The following is a 16,061-nucleotide window of genomic DNA, read 5'->3' as shown; positions in this document are numbered from 1 at the left end:
GTGGAATTCTAACTAGCTCTGAATTAATACAAGAAATTTTTCTTACCAAATTATTAAAATGTTGCCTTTCAAGAAGTCACAAAATAATTTATAGAGCTTCAGCTAAGCTACAAATTTTGTTGGCTGAATAGGGTTGTATTTGAATAATTTTGATTTTCTTTTCCTTGTTCAAACATCATACTGCTACAGCATCCATTTTCTGTGAAATGGAAACCCACTAACCTAATTTACAATTCCCATTTAAGCTGTAAGTAATCTTTCAAATATTTAATCATAAAATTAGTCCACTCTATAATGCAATATCTTCAGGATCAATATGGCATGATTGTTTTGAGAACAGGGGCTTACCCTGGTGAGTCACTGGCTTTAATAAAGATGAAGACAGACACAAGTTATTGCCAGTATATATACTCTTTAGAGAAGATATTTTAAGAATAAAGAAAAAAATAATTAGAAACTTTAAAGAGGAATTAAAAATAAAGAGCACATTGAAAATAATCATATTTTTGAAGACCTAGAAACCCTGTTAATATATATTTCCATTTTCTGCTTGTGTGATGCTGAGTTCTTAGAACATCAGGTACTTTTATATAATCAATGTATTCTACCAAAAGACTACTAACAAGTTCACCACCTGCATATTAATTTGGAGTTAATACAATTTAACAATGTTTGAACAGTACTACTCAGATCTTCAACCTCAGAAAAAACACAACTAAAGATGATCAGAATATGTTCACTTCAATCAGTTGCATTGCTATATATATATATATATATATATATATAAAATATATGGATTACATACCTCTAAATATATATATATAAATTTAGAGGTGTGTAATCCGTATATCTTCTTATGACAAACCCAAAGCTACTTCACAGAAAAACAAGCTTTCTGGTAAGATATTAGAAATGTTTTGAACCTGTGAAGTATAGTCACAAATCATATTTTAGATGTCTTGTGTTCCTAAGTGTAGGTTGATTATAGTGCTTTTTTAAAGATTATGTGGTTCCATAAGGTCTTTCACAGCTACTAATTTTCAATTTTCAAAATAAAATATTTTTTGCTATTCATGAATGTTCCATATTCTATGAACAAGAATATTTGAACAGGTACACGTCTACATTTTAACCAACATTTATATGGGTGTAAGCCATTTCTTCACTCACTGGAAACACAAATCAGACGTTACACAGCTACCTCCTGTCTCTGAAAGATATTTTTGTTCATAAATGTATTCACTTATGTGGTTTAAGCCTTTTAATATTATTTCTATATACATGTAGGGGGTTTAATTATAAATCAGAGTAAAAATATAGTAATAAAGCCTTGAAAATGTTATTTCTATAATTCCCTAATGATATAGCTCTACAGTTTCCAACTGATAAATTACATTAATACTTTAAAAGAAGCTCTGATTAGAGAAAGAGTTCATGGATTTCTTTTAGGTAAAGTGCTAGATCTCTGTGAGCTAAAACCACCATAACCCAACATATTAATTATCATCAAGGTGGTATTTTCTTGCAGCAGGCCAGCTGTGCTCTATATTGATTGCAAAACAAGATCACGCATTCAGATCTTGAAGGAAAGCCATTTTTAATTTTAAAATTCTTATTAAACGAGCAACTTTTCCTGCAGATAGGAGAATAAAGCTCTCTCATGCACACAGTGTACCTGATTCTTAGCACATAGCCTCAACACGTCCAAATGGCAAAAAACCTGTCACATAAAATTATCTATGCAGTCAAAAACATTATTTTTAAGTGCTAAGCTAAGATATAGAAATTGTCTTCACCTGGATTATTGTTTGGGGTAACTTTCTTTCTTCTGCCATGATTGCAAGTGCTCTTTCAACCGGTGGCCCACTCTTATAAGGTCTAGGACTTTTCTGCAGAAGGGTTTGTGTAAACTAAAATCCGAAGTATTATACTGATAAAAGAACTAAAGATTAAAGGTTATATCAGAAGTGAAAAAGGGAAGAGTTTTGGTGGAAGAAAAAAAAGCCAATCCAGTCAAAGTCATCACATGTTCAATCAATTACTATTATTTCTAACCTAGTTTCATATTCAGGATTAATGGCTACCTCTAGTGTCAATATTGGAAGGGTTAATTGACTTTGGTCCCTTTTAGTGTGCTTCCAAGCACTTCAAATTCCTTTCTAATTTGAAATATATCCTCAAATACAGAAAATTGAGAGATACTGCCTTTCTCTATAAAATGCTTCAGGATGTGCTGTTTTTAAAATATAAGGATAAGAAAGAGAAAAAGGAAGAAAAATTTTTAATGAAAAAACATAATCATTTCACAAACAACATGCATTGATACAAAGTAACCCTGATTTATGTGAGTAATAAATTTTACAGATAAATAACTCTTGCTTTCTTATTTTACAAATATGTTTTTATTGTATTTATGGTTTATATTAAAATTATTCCCTCCATACTTCCCCTTCACCAAGTCAGAGAGGCAATTGGTTTCACTGGGTTGATTCAAGTAAGGATGCATTTTGCAGGTTCTGGCATGAATCAGTCATCTTTTGTAGGGACTCAAGAAAAAAATCTTCCCTGGATGGGAAGTCCTACAACATGCTTTACATTTTTTAAGCAACAGAAATAAAGACCTGTCATGCAAAAAATTTTGGCTAAAATCTCTCCCACGTGCTAAGGACTTTCCATTGTCCTTTGTAGGCTGGTTTTCTTGGGTAGTGACTCGGTCCAGTCACGATTCTGCAGAGCTGGATTTTCTTGTTCTCTTTTTCATCTTTTGTGACTTGATTACCTTTTTTTAGGCCCTCCATCCCTTCATGAAGTGCAGTATTGCAAATCCCATCGCAGCAGGGGGCCTTACAAATACAGCTGAAGTCCTTTCTCCTGGGCAGGCTGCTGGGGCTGGGAGCGCCCCAGTCTGGCTGTCTGACCTGTCTCCCTGTTTGCCCAAGGGCTGTGAACAATTTCCTGATAGAACCCTGGTTCTATCTGGTTCCTCCTCAAAGCTGGAAAGATACACTGCCTATTCCTAGGCATTCTTTGCCTGGTTTACGTTCTAAATGAGGTAGAAAGACAAAGGAAGCATGGTATGGAAACTGGGGATGTGGTACCCCAGGGAAGACAGGCAGGGGCTACAATGTCTGGTATTCCAACACCTAGGAATTTGATCCACTAAAACTGTACTAAATGACTCTACCATGTATTTGTAGATGGTTTCAACCTGCAGGTAAAGAACCTGGCCAACCTCCAAGTAAAGATCATTAGAACCTCAGTACATAACTCTCCTCAGGTAGGAAAACCTCATTGTTTTCCCATTTCACTAGGAAGTTTTACCTATCCCACCTTCGTTTGTGGAGATATCCAAACTGTGTACACACATTATTATGTGAATAAAGGCAGGGAAATATAACTACAATTTTAATAAAATAACAATCCATGACTAGATATCCTTTCTCAAATCCCTCTAACACTTCAACTTCAGTGTTCTCTTAGTGAAAGTGTGCTTGTAAATACTAGATACCTACCTATGCAGTTCATGCAAGTGTGCATCTGTACATTCAGATATACCATTCACATTTAATTCACCTTAAAATTTAATTCACATTAAAATATTAATACACATATTTCACTCATTTCATAGGTAGGACATTGAAATAATTTTTCTAATATTCTTAAATTTTATTTTTATAACTATGGAACCTAGGTCTGATATTTTTTCTCAATCATCTAACCAGACTATTCTAATTTGGATTTGGCTATTGAAATATTTTTTAGTTTGAAGGAAGGTATAATAACAAGATGAAAAAAAATCAATTTGTACTCCAAAATCAAAATTACTTTGAGTGAACAAAAAAAAAAGAGCTGAGTCTGAATCTATTTCTTCTTATTTACAACCATTGAATGAAAACAATAGATCAATTTAAGAATAAATTATAAAATATTTTAACTATCTCTTTCATTTTTATCGCATTCATTCTTTTTGTTTGGTTTGTGGTAGGCTTTTCCCTAGGTTAATCAGAAATTATGATTCCTTCAGCAATTTTTCATTGACCTTGTGTGCTTATTAAAGTCAAATAGCAAATGTCATTGTTTACATTCCTCACCACCATTATTTACTTGACAATATTTACTTGCTAAGCAATATGTATTTCTGACCTGTACTGAAATCAGATACTTAAAAGAGCAAGGATGCTATTGGTCCTAGAGATGTAGATTTTAAAAAACAAAAAAGGAGAGAGAATCAGTCCACTTACCCAGTCATGATATATGCCATGCCATTATAGACAGTATTTGAATTGTTTGGGATACAAGACAGGAGATCCAAGCCCCCTCCATGAGGATCATTTTTAGAAGGAGTAGGAAAAGCAGTTTTAATTGACAGAGACAGTATCAAGGGGACAGGGCATCCTCCTTGTCCTGATAATTATTGATCCATAAACTGTATATAACAAGATCTAATGAAGCGATTGAATATTCTGATAAATGAAAAGGAAAGCGACTTTGCTGCTCTCAGCTCATTTTATTATGCCAAATCATTGTCTATCTCACAGATCCTGACAACAGCTTCTGTGCCAAAAATATCATAATTAAGTGAGAAAAATAAGTGTAAATTCACTTTGTTATCTTCTTTAGGTCTTATGAACAACCTGTGAAATTAGAGATTTTAACAAACTTTCAGCTGACATGGAATATCTTACTCTTTCTTAACTCTGAAATGTATCTGCATCAACTTCATAAATATCTAAAAACAAACAAACAAAAAAAAAGCCAACAAGCATTTGAAACTGTGCACTGAAGCCATCCAGCTTAACTCTGGTCTGATTCTTCCATGTAGAGCCTCTCACTGAAATGCAGATACCAATTTACAATACCTTATTTGATTAACACAATTTACCCTGTGTAAAAATTATTTTTCAACTAGATAAATATATGAAAATTCAGTAGATATGTGGATCAGATTTTTCAGTGCTCCAAACAAATGAGCTCATTATGACTACTTTGGGTAGCAGTTGTCTGTATTAAATACAGAGCCTGGTTTTGGTGGCCAGTGAAGTGAATATATCATTATGATATTTCTTATCTTTTAAGCCACACATCTCTTTTGCCTGTGTGATCATCAGAACAGTACCAAGCTTTTAGCAGTAATGATGTAAAGAAATAACATGAACTGGTTTATGCTCGGAATGATCAGAGATATAGGAAAAAAAAAGCCTTTCAGAACATCATAAATACCTTTCCGAGCTGACTTTTCACACAAATGTTTAAAAAAGTATTCCAAAACCCGATTATTTCTGTTTTACAGATCCTAAAAGACAGTCTCACTACATCTCTATTTAGAAGTCATCTCTCCAAGAACAATGACCTTCAAGGAATTTTTTGTGTTAATGACATCAAGGCCTATATCAAGTGTTCAAGTTAGCACTATTAAAAATTTATGTATGACAGGTAATACTCAGGGATATGGGAAATGTTCCTTACTTACCTTTTTGTAAGGGAGAAATTCCAGTACACTCTGGAGTCAATTAACAGTTAAACCTACCTGGCTCTTTCCACGTAGGAATGAATTTTCTAACGATGGCAAGTGACTGAAACTGTGACTGCAGCAGAGCAGTGCAGGAGAGAAGAGATAATGCCCTATGAAATCACTTTCAGTGTTGGAGATTATAGGAACACCCAGGGCTGAACTTCCATTCAGCAGAAGTCATCCAAGAAAAAAGGATATAATGAGAGACTTGATCTTAGAGGAGTATGCTCCTCAGCAAGAAAAGACTGAAATTTATCTAACAGACTGCTGCTTATTTCCTGGGAGATGTTTGAATTGACTTTAGAGATAGCTGACTTGTTATTCCACTGGAAGGGCAGAACAGACAAAACAAAATGAAACCAAGCTAGAATGAGAGCTAAAGGAGAAGGAATGTTATACCTAGGTTTGTTTTTTTTTTCCTTGTCTGCCTCAAAAGAAAGCAATTGCTTTTTACTTTTCCCCAGTCTTTGTATTTTATTACAATTAACTTATTTCACTTAAAAGTTCGCCTAGTGCTGCCAGACTCTCCATCAACACACAGCCCAGGGCTGAAACAGGGCATGGATTCTCAGCTGTGACAATCTGAATCTCAGGACTAAATCTCCTGGAAGTGTCTTGGTCTGCATCCACCAGGAGGCAAGGATGTGACCCCTTCATCTGATGACAGAAGGGGCTGGACAAAGATGTGAATGTACCCCTGGCACGTGCAAACTGGAGTGGCATCTCCTCTACTTTAGCAGGAAAGGATTTGAACAGGAGGGTGGCAATTAAAATGCTTTCCAAAAACTAAAAATACATTTAGAGGAGGTTGGATAATATCTATAAAAACCACAGCAACAGTACCAAGAGGTAAATAATAGAAATAAAATAATAATGATGATTGATGGTCCTGTGGACAGCAAAGGTAATACAAAGGCTTACACGACCAACAAAAACTGAGGTAAATTTTAAACCTTCCAGAGAGTGCTGGTTAATCTCTCCAGGGCTCTGGAAATGTAGCCTGGCTGGTGTAGGTGAACAACTGATGTGACTGTAAGGAATCAGGGATCTGTCTGCCACTGGCAGTGTGACAGTAGCAGCACTCATGACTTGAGTTGGAATGGCCCTCTTCACAAGAAGTCCTCCTAAATTAGCATGACAGACATATTGCATTGAGGATACTTCATACATATCCCTGAAGCAAGCTGGGACAAAAATAGGTTACTCTGGAATTCCTTCCAGTCTTCTCAGGAGCTCATTACCAACACACAGTGGAGGGAGCTGCAGCACACGGGCTGACTTTTGAAACAAACCCATCCGTGGCATCCTGCTCCTGCAGTGTCTGTTGTGATTCCCTGGTGGCTTTGGGTGCCTGTTAAATAGTTTTAGTCCCTACCTAAGTGACCTTACCCAGTGACCAAGCCCACATACCAATCTCCTCTTTAAACTGACATAAGGCTGGTACTGACATCCTGTGATTATCTTTCTACTCTCCAATAATATCCATCTATGTCGATGCAAGACTGCATACGAGTGTGCGTGGTATCCTTATTTTTGTGCTGCTAGTAAACCTTCAGAAAAATTCTGCAGGGCTGGCTCTAACCACCCACTACACCTAATCTTTATCCAAGCTGAACTAGAAGTTTCCATTTCTTAGAAGTACTTTCTGGACAGTCTGCAAACCTCTGGAAAGAAGGACTGTCAGGGTGACAGCTGCCTGCAAAGGGAGGCAGGAAAGTGAGTAATGAATCCTGAATGTAAGACACGAAATTCTTGAATTCATTTTAACATTTCTGCATACAATTTATGTTTTCACTTGCTTTTTAGCAGGATGGTGGTAAATAAAATAAACCCCAAAATATTGGGGTTTTCTTCTTCCAGAATTTTGCTACAACTTTGGCTTTGGAAGGTATTACAATCCTTTCTTGATTAAAATTTTTATTTGAATTACTATTTAAAGTAATTGAATATTTTAAGTAGCATTTTGAAATGTATTTGCCCATAATATATTGAAGTTCAACTAAACAAATATTTAAGACTGTCATAAAAGGAACAGGATTTCAGTTTACAGAGGGATTATTTAGGGTTTTTTCATTGATGATGATGATGGTGGTTCTTGTTGTTATTATTATTATTATTATCATTATTATTTTGATACTCTTTTTCTGTCCCAGAAACCATTTGGCAAAAACAAAAGCTCAGACACTTCTTTAGTCTATGCCTGTTACTGAGTGGAGATGTACTGAGCTATACAGCATAATTCATAGAAATAACTGTTCAGGAAGAACGTTGATAAGCTTGTTATTTCTGCTTCTATACTTTTATTTTCTTTGTGCTGCTTAATAATCCTTGACATGTTATTTTTCATTGTTTATAAATGTGATAGAACAGGCAATATATTCTGTTCTATGGGGTCCAACTTTCACATGCAACAGTAAGCCAGAGGGTGAAAAAATAGATCATGCACATCTATAAAACTAGAAACTGTTGTAAGATAGAACTTGTTATGTTTCATTCTTGTGTCTTGGATCTATATTTAGCTGAAGGACAGATTCATGCTAATCCATTTTCTTTCTTTGTTTCATCAGCTATTTTTTAGTATTATCTCATTTCTATATATTTTTATTTTCTTCCTTTTGGAGTGGTGTATCAAAGCAGGATGCCAATGTTTTCATTTCCTGAAGGATAACAGTGGCCACCTGGTTGAATTCACTGGCCAATCTACAGTGACTGTCATGGGAAGAAAGGGAACAGAATGGCCAGTGAATCAAGCAATTCACATTAGTGACACTGTTACTCTGTTGGATAAATACTCACACAGTGAGAGTATACCTTCCAGAACATGAAATTCAAAGCGTGTATGAGTTTTCTTTCCCAAAACTCTGAGGACAATGGAGTATTAAATTCATGATATGCATACACCCATTGCCCTTATGTTCACTTGTGACTCACATGTCAAATATGAACATTTTGTAGTTGATGTGAGTGCCAAAATAGGTCATGCAGCTTGCTTATGCGAACTTCTTTTATGGACTAAAACTGGGAGGGAAATTGAGACCTTTTTAAAGTATTTGTTAAAAAAAAAAAAAAAGAATAAATGTGTAGATAAACATTAGTATCTTCTTCCTTATATCAGAATCTACCAGTGCTCATCACTATTGGGGAAGCTGCCTACTTGTAAACACATCTGTACAGTCTGAAACTTATATTAGAGCTTTCTGCTTTCCATTTCCCTCTACTGTGGTTGAAATATTGGAGAAAAATGCTGACAATTACAGAGTTCACAAAGCCAAAAATTTACTTAATGCTCTTCTCTTATCTTTCATAAAGGGTAACCTATTGCAAGGAGTTGTAAAGAAACAGAAATATTCAATCAACTGTATTAAAAATGATTGATTGAACAAAATAATAGCAAACAGATTATTAGTTGCTGGCCTGGAGTGTTTGGTTGCTGTGCCTTTAGTATTGTTGTACCCCTGTTTTAGGAGAATGCACAACAAAAAAGAGAGGAGAGTGCTGAACCTATCAGAATGTTGGGAGATGCAATTCTGGAGAGCAGGATTTTCAGCATCATTTTCCAGCAGGAACATCCACAATACATGGTACAGTTACACTGATGTACAGTTCTGTCCAGGCTGATGCTGGGTCTTCTCTGGTCCAATTGGGAACTTAATTACTTTTATCAAGATTAATCTAAATCTGCATTAATGTAAGGGTTAAGATAAATAAAGCTCCAAATTGTCTCATCTTAAACTGGTCAGACTAGCCAAGTCTTAACAACTGAAGTGATGATTGATTCATATGAAAGGAAAATTGCTACTCTCAACATTGCTGAGGCTGCAAGGTACATGTGGAGATCATCTAGTCAACCTCTCCTCTAAGGAGCCAGAGCAGGCCACTCCAGTTGTGTTTTCAGTATCTGCTAGGAGAAAGATTCCATTACCTCTCTGAGGAACCAGCTCCATTGATCAATTACCCTCACAGTTAATATTTCCTCATGTATTACTGGCTTTTCAATGATTCAGTATCTTTTCTGTACTTATGAGGTATTTATGCACACTGATAAAATCCCCCCTAAGCCTTCTGTGTTCCTCCTGTGTCATGCACTCCAAGCCCTCAATCACTGAGTAGCTGTTTACAAGAATTACCCTGTAATTCTTTAGGTATCTCCCTGTCTTTTGTACAGAGGAGCCCAGCACTGGGCCAGCACTCCAGGTTTGTCTTACCAGGGCTGAGTAGAGGGGAAGGATCATCTCCCTCAATCTGCTGGTAAAACTCTGTCTAATGGACCCTGGGAGACTGCTGACCTTGATCCTGGCTGGATCAAAGATAACTTGGGGCTGCTGAGGGGCCCAGGTACAAAACTTTGCCTTTCCCTTTGCTGTGATTTATGAGATTCTTGTCTGCCCATTTCTCTACCCTGACAAGGTTCCTGTGAAGAGCAACACAATCTTCTGGTCCACCAATCATTTTTTTTCACACTTGCTGAAGGTGGGTTCTGTGTCATCATGCAGGTCATTAACTGAGATGTTGAGCAGCAGTGGTCCCAGCATCACTCTGTGGCACACACACCAAGGACTGTGGTTTTCCTCTCCCCACTCCTGCAAGGCTGGGCACTGTCACTCTGCTCTTCCTGGATCACTTCCCCCTGCTTCCACTTGCTGTGTGCTTTCTTTCCTCATGTGAGTTTTGTCAAAAGCTCCATCTTTGTCCACCATCTCTTCAGATCTTCCACCACCTTTGTTTGGCTTCTTACACAAAGCATGGACTGTTCTTGAGCTTGCAGGAGGTGATCCTGGAAAATAAACAAGATGTAATTATGAGTATTTGGTGTCTAATATCCCAGTCTAATGACATTCCTAAAATTATCTTTGCATTATATGTTTTAAACAGTGAAGAAAGAAGAAGATTAGATTCTCTTTTTCCATTTCTTAGTTAATAGTGATTGGCACAACAATTCTCTGGAGTATTTCCCAGTTGTTTTTTCATTAGAATACCCACTTTATGGGGCAAAATAACCAGTTATTTTATTAAATGGTAGTTACCATCAATATCTGACCTTTGAGAGGTTTCTTCATAGTAAATCTAAATCCTCTGGATTTTAAAGGGATTAAATACTCTGAGCACTTTTATGCTTATATTTGGCCTTAAAAGCTCTCAAAAAATGTCCCCATTTTTATATATTCCATGTGCTTATCATTCAGTACTAAAGTAAATGTATTGAATTTACTAAAATGAATTTTGTATTTGTTCTCCAAAGCAAAAATCTTAGGATTGTGGATAAGTTTGTTATAAACAATGATTTGAAAGATTAGGCAAAGGCTAACCTACTGCATTTTTTTTGCCTTGTGACTGCCAAAGTATTATAGTTTCTTTTTTTTTTTTTTTTTCCTAAAAGAATGAAACTTATGAATGAGAAGAACAGTAAATGATGAATAACAGATCCATAAAATTGTTCATGAATGCTGGGGTTTTTTGCATGCAAAACTAAATATTCATATATTGAACAGTAATTTCCTAAATATTCATGTTGAACAAAAACTTCTCTGCATGAGTTTTTGCTAGCAATGAATATTAAGAAGCAGGAACCCGATCTGCAGAAACAGCTGTGCAGAGCTGAAATAAATGTTCACTTAACCCTATTTTTGTAGTAGCTGTACAACTCACTTTATCAGGAATATTACACTCCTTACTTATCTCTTCATCAGGATGCACATACACACAGGCAGAGCTCTTCTATTCCTTCTCCACAGCTCTGCCAGCTGCCATAAATCAGTGTTTCAGCTCTTGTCCCACATCCTGGTGTTATACAGGACTTGAGGACTCAGGAAAGCAAGCAGAGGGTAACTAATTTGATTTCCAACCTGTTAGACTGGATTAAACATTTTACAACCTCCAATGGCTTTCACTTTCTTATCACAATCATTAAAGACAAAAGTTCCTCAGTGCAGTGTTACTGATTTACAGGATTGAAAGATTTTGTCATTTTTGGGAAGTTTGAATTTGTGAAGTAGCACACTTGGTGTTACAGAGTAAAGGATTAATGCTGTCAGGCTGGGTGCATTACAACATTGATCCTCCAAGAGCTATGTTTGATTTGGATGAGTGACTTCAGCAACATCACATGGAACATGACCTTACAAAAAGAGTAAAACCAGCCAGTGAATGAATAAATGGATAACCCAGGCAGTAAAATTGCAACAAACTGAAGGAGGAGCAGATAATCTAAAGGATAATCGTACCTTCTTACTTGTAAAATATCTGGTGGTCATGAATTAAGAAAAAAAAATATAGAATCTCTTTTTCTGAGTTTGAAAAAAGTATTGTAAGGCTTCTACCTTAGCCATCAGTCATAATTTAACACCAGCCAGCAACCAAGTTCCACACAGATACTCACCCACTCACCAATAGAGGGGTGGGGGAGAGAACTGGGGGAGGGTAAAAGTGAGAAAACTCGTGCATTGAGATAAAGATATTTTAACAGAGAGACCAAAAGCCTTGCTCAAAGGTAAAGTAAAACAATAAATGCATTCATCACCTCCCATGAAAAGGCAGGTGTTTGGCCATGCCCAGGAGAGCACAGCCCCATCAAATGTAATGGTGACTTGGGATGACAAATGCCATCCCTCTGAACATCTCCCACCCCTTGTGCACCCTCAGCCCACTCACTGCTGGGATGGTGTGAGAGGCAGAAAAGGCTCTGACTCTGCACAAACACTGCTCAGTGATAATGAGAACATCCCTGAGCACTGTTTTCAGCACAAATCCAAAACACAGCCCCACACCAGCCACTGTGAAAATAGTTAACTCTACTGGAGGCAAATCCAACACACCATTCAATAGACAGATTTAAAAAAAAAAGGTGGCATCTGCCATGGGCCTATTGATTTGATACACAACTGAATGCATTTCTTACAGGCTAATCTGCTATCTTAGGTAAAAAAGAATATCCTAAATTACATATAGCCCATTCTACATGTAGTTTGATTTTGGGGACCTTCTATGAATGTTAAAGGTTGCTGTCACCAGTTTACAATTGGCATGAAGTATATAAATATCTGTTATTTCTGACAGGAAAAATCCTATCAATTATTTCAACTGTCAAAGTCAGTAGCAGAAAACTCATAAAGCAAATGAGATATTTTGAGAGACTGGAACATTAATGGTTAATGACCCACACCAGTTGGCCCTGTGTGGGGGCAGCAGGTGCTTTGTGGAGGCTGGGTTTGCAGCCCTCCAGGGGAGGGGGACATTTTTTGAGTCTGTGCTGTTGAAACCTCTCATTCTCCTAGGAGCACTCACTGCTGGTGGCTACAAGCTGGGTTTTGAGCCAGGTAAGGGAGAAGGCCAAAAGGAAGCAGACACTGCAGGGTGGGATATTCCTTTTTAATCATGGCAGTCTCCTCTCTCACAGAACTGGATCAGCTGCCAAACTCTCCCCCACCCTGCAGAAGGTGCTGGGACATTCATATGTAGGTCTGAAGGTATCTGTCCCTTCTGATGGAGCAAAACTGGCTCAAATACACTGACATGAGAGGGAGCTGTCTTATCTCAGAAGGAGTCACAAACAACCAAAAGGCATTAAATACCCCCAGACCCATTTCTGGGGCCTTCCACAAGAGGACTGCACAAAATCCAAAATGTTGCAGCAGACAGTGTAAAACTCTTCTGCCCTCTGCCAGGGGAGGCACCTGGGTGTTCCCACATAAACCCGAGCTTTATTAACCCACTGAACCTTGTGTTCTGTGTGCTTTCCCTCGCCCTGAACACATCAAGACTGTGGCCATCACTTCAGTCACTTCAAGACATGGAAACTGCAACAATCAAATCTCACTGCTGGGTCCTTGGGCAATGATAACTTTCTGCTCTTATCCTTTCTTACTTTCTTTTTCTTTTCTTTTTAAATTTTCTGAAGTGTTATTTTTGTCTAGTACTTTTGATATAGTACTATAGATAACAACCAAAATGGCTCCATAATGATTTTCATTGGGAACAAGTTGTTCTAAAATAAACTATACATTAAAATACATATATATGAAAATATTTTAATATGCTCATTCAGTGTCATTTCACTCTAGTTCTCACCAAGGGATCTATTTACAAGAACCTGAGTTACCCTTTCAGGAGAGAGTCATAATAGATACTTTTAAAGTAGAACTGAGAAGTTGTGGTGAGACGGTTCCTGATGGATCCCTCTAGGAGGTTAATAGAGATATGCAGTTGCTGAGATCCAGCTTAGCTAATTTCCCTAATCAGTCTCCTGATTTCATTATTTTTACAGGCAATTATCTCAGATATTTCTAGAAGAAAACACTCTTAAGATAAATATAAGTACTTTAATAAAGTACAAAATAAAAAGCAAAGCATAACTGGCACTAGCTTTAAGACTTCTAATAGATTTCAAACATAAAAAAAGAGCTTAAAAACCTTATATTAAAAGGAATCAAAGATTATCTTACTTCAGATTCTGAAGTGATTAAAATTTTAAATTAAAAAAAAAAAAAAGAAAAAATAAACCCAAAAAAGAAAATGTATTTTTTTTTAAAAATCTACTTTGACATTAAAGTTCTTCAAAAGAGATATCATGCATTACAAAATGTTTTCTATCAACATTTCCTTTTATAAAATGTTTATTTAACTTACCTGATGAGAATGCTCAGTTCATTTGCCTCTAGAAAGTTTGTTTCATTCTGTAAGTTTAATTTTATATACACAAACTTCTAATATATTTAAAATAATATAGAGAAAAGTTGGGAAAAGATTAGAAATATACTTCAAAATGACAAAAAAGAGTGAAGAGAGTTTATTCTACTATGTCTTCCCCTTTTATGAATACACTCCATTCTGTCTCCACATTTAGTTAAGATACCACTGAATTATGTAATTCATGTGTTTTTAAATCACATTTCAGTATTACAGTTTCAGCTTGTCTCCTCACGATAAAATATGCAATTATTTCTTTTGTATTTTTACTTACAGCACATTTTTTTGTAAATTATGATGGCCTTTTATATTATGAAAGAACATGCACATTTCACAGTTTGAGTAGCTCTGAGAATTTGTTGAGCTTTGCCAAATTACTTTTTCATTTTCCTGGATGGTTAATCTAAATTTTTCAATTGCACACTATTTTAAAGTGTGCAAAGTCAAAAATCCATTTAAGGAAATCAAACTCATTACAATAGAAGAGGATTTCTCCTGATTTTTTTTGTTGTTTTTAAAATGAGTTATAAGAATTGAGGATTATATCAGATTACTTTTAAGAAAATGCAGATCAAACCTTGTAGAAAAACTACACTAATAATTATGAAAGCAAATAAATATTTATTTTGCTATTTTGCTTCTGAAAATGCCCAGCTCTATTAAACCACTACAAATACTGATTACATCATACTTTTAAACAATGTGCTTTCAACTGGGGGTTGTTAGCTCTTTGTCAATAAAAAGCCCTAGACAAAAAAAATTCACTACATTGTATCCATTATCTCCTTTATCAAAATCAACATTCACAAGTTCATTAAAGAAAATGTTTAAATGTTTTGTGCAAAATAGATAGGAATTATGCTTTAGATAGAAGTCAATATTTTTATTTAAATGAAACTGGATTTCACTGTAATCTATTAGTCTTTTGAAAGGGTAAGAAGCTTTGACCATGCAAACGTCTGGTGGTATTTGGTCTAATATGTTCTTTCTGTCAACTATAAACAGCCTCATTAAAATATTGCCAGTTAGAGGGTTTGAGAAAGAAGTAAAACATATCCAAAACTGATGGAAAGGAAAGACTATCAACTAAACAGACAAATTGAGTGGTTTAATTTTAAAGGTTTTGCATACATGTTCTGATGGTATTAACTCGCTTTGTAATTCATTGTGAAGAGTCAACCATCAAAAAGAAAATTGTTTCTCCATGCTTAGGTGGTGTTTGCATTAAATTACCGTTAGCATAAAAGAAAAAAAGAACTTTTGCGACAAGCCACAAGCTCCGAACAAAGCCATTGCCTGAAAATTTAAAAAGACAGCACAAAATGCAAGTGAAGGGCTCAATCTGTTTAATCATGCCTAAGGGTTGCAAAGTCACCCTACAGACTGAATGATTGCTTACAAATAGATTTTGACAGGTAATTTCACTGAATACTCCACCCCCATTTTAACTTTATGGGCCCAGTCCTATATCCAATGAAATCACCTGCCAGCTTGCAGTTGATTACCACGGGAATGTGGTTCACTGGCTCCTGAGAGCAGGGGAAAGAAAGAGGATCTGGCAGCATTTCAAGTTGGTGAACATCACAGGCAAGCCATGGGAACATCAGTCCATGGTTTTTCAGCTTCAGCTGACATGGAATACACAATGGATTTGGGAGCACTGCTTGAGCCTGCCCACATGTAAATTAAACTTCTAGACTGGAAGGAAAATGAGAAACAAAAAATAGAAAGGCCACAGGAAATGTGTTGTATCCATGTAGCAGCTTCAATAAACCAATGCAAATGGCAGAACACTGAAAATATATCAGAGGAAGGAAGCACATCCTCAGTCTCCTTTCCTGACCTCTGGGCTGTGTCATGTCTGCCT

At 36.2% G+C, this 16,061-nt stretch overlaps 1 long non-coding RNA gene across 2 annotated transcripts in view; it reads right to left on the bottom strand.

Moving 5' to 3' along the window:
* LOC134548804 (uncharacterized) overlaps positions 1–16,061 on the bottom strand; it is a 381,797-nt gene that overhangs the window by 330,892 nt on the left and 34,844 nt on the right. Inside the window, exon 6 of one of the 2 annotated variants that reach the window (XR_010079898.1) lies at positions 7,816–10,286. The exons of the other annotated variant lie outside the window; for it this stretch is intronic. This is a non-coding gene — a long non-coding RNA (uncharacterized LOC134548804). Of the gene's footprint in view, positions 1–7,815; positions 10,287–16,061 lie in introns of those variants that run through there. 2 annotated transcript variants of the gene reach the window in all.

Source organism: Prinia subflava, chromosome 3, assembly GCF_021018805.1.
Source record: "Prinia subflava isolate CZ2003 ecotype Zambia chromosome 3, Cam_Psub_1.2, whole genome shotgun sequence".
Lineage (NCBI taxonomy): Eukaryota > Metazoa > Chordata > Aves > Passeriformes > Cisticolidae > Prinia > Prinia subflava.
The sequence above is the reverse complement of the archived record's forward strand: the minus strand, read 5'-3'. Positions and strand labels throughout refer to the sequence as shown.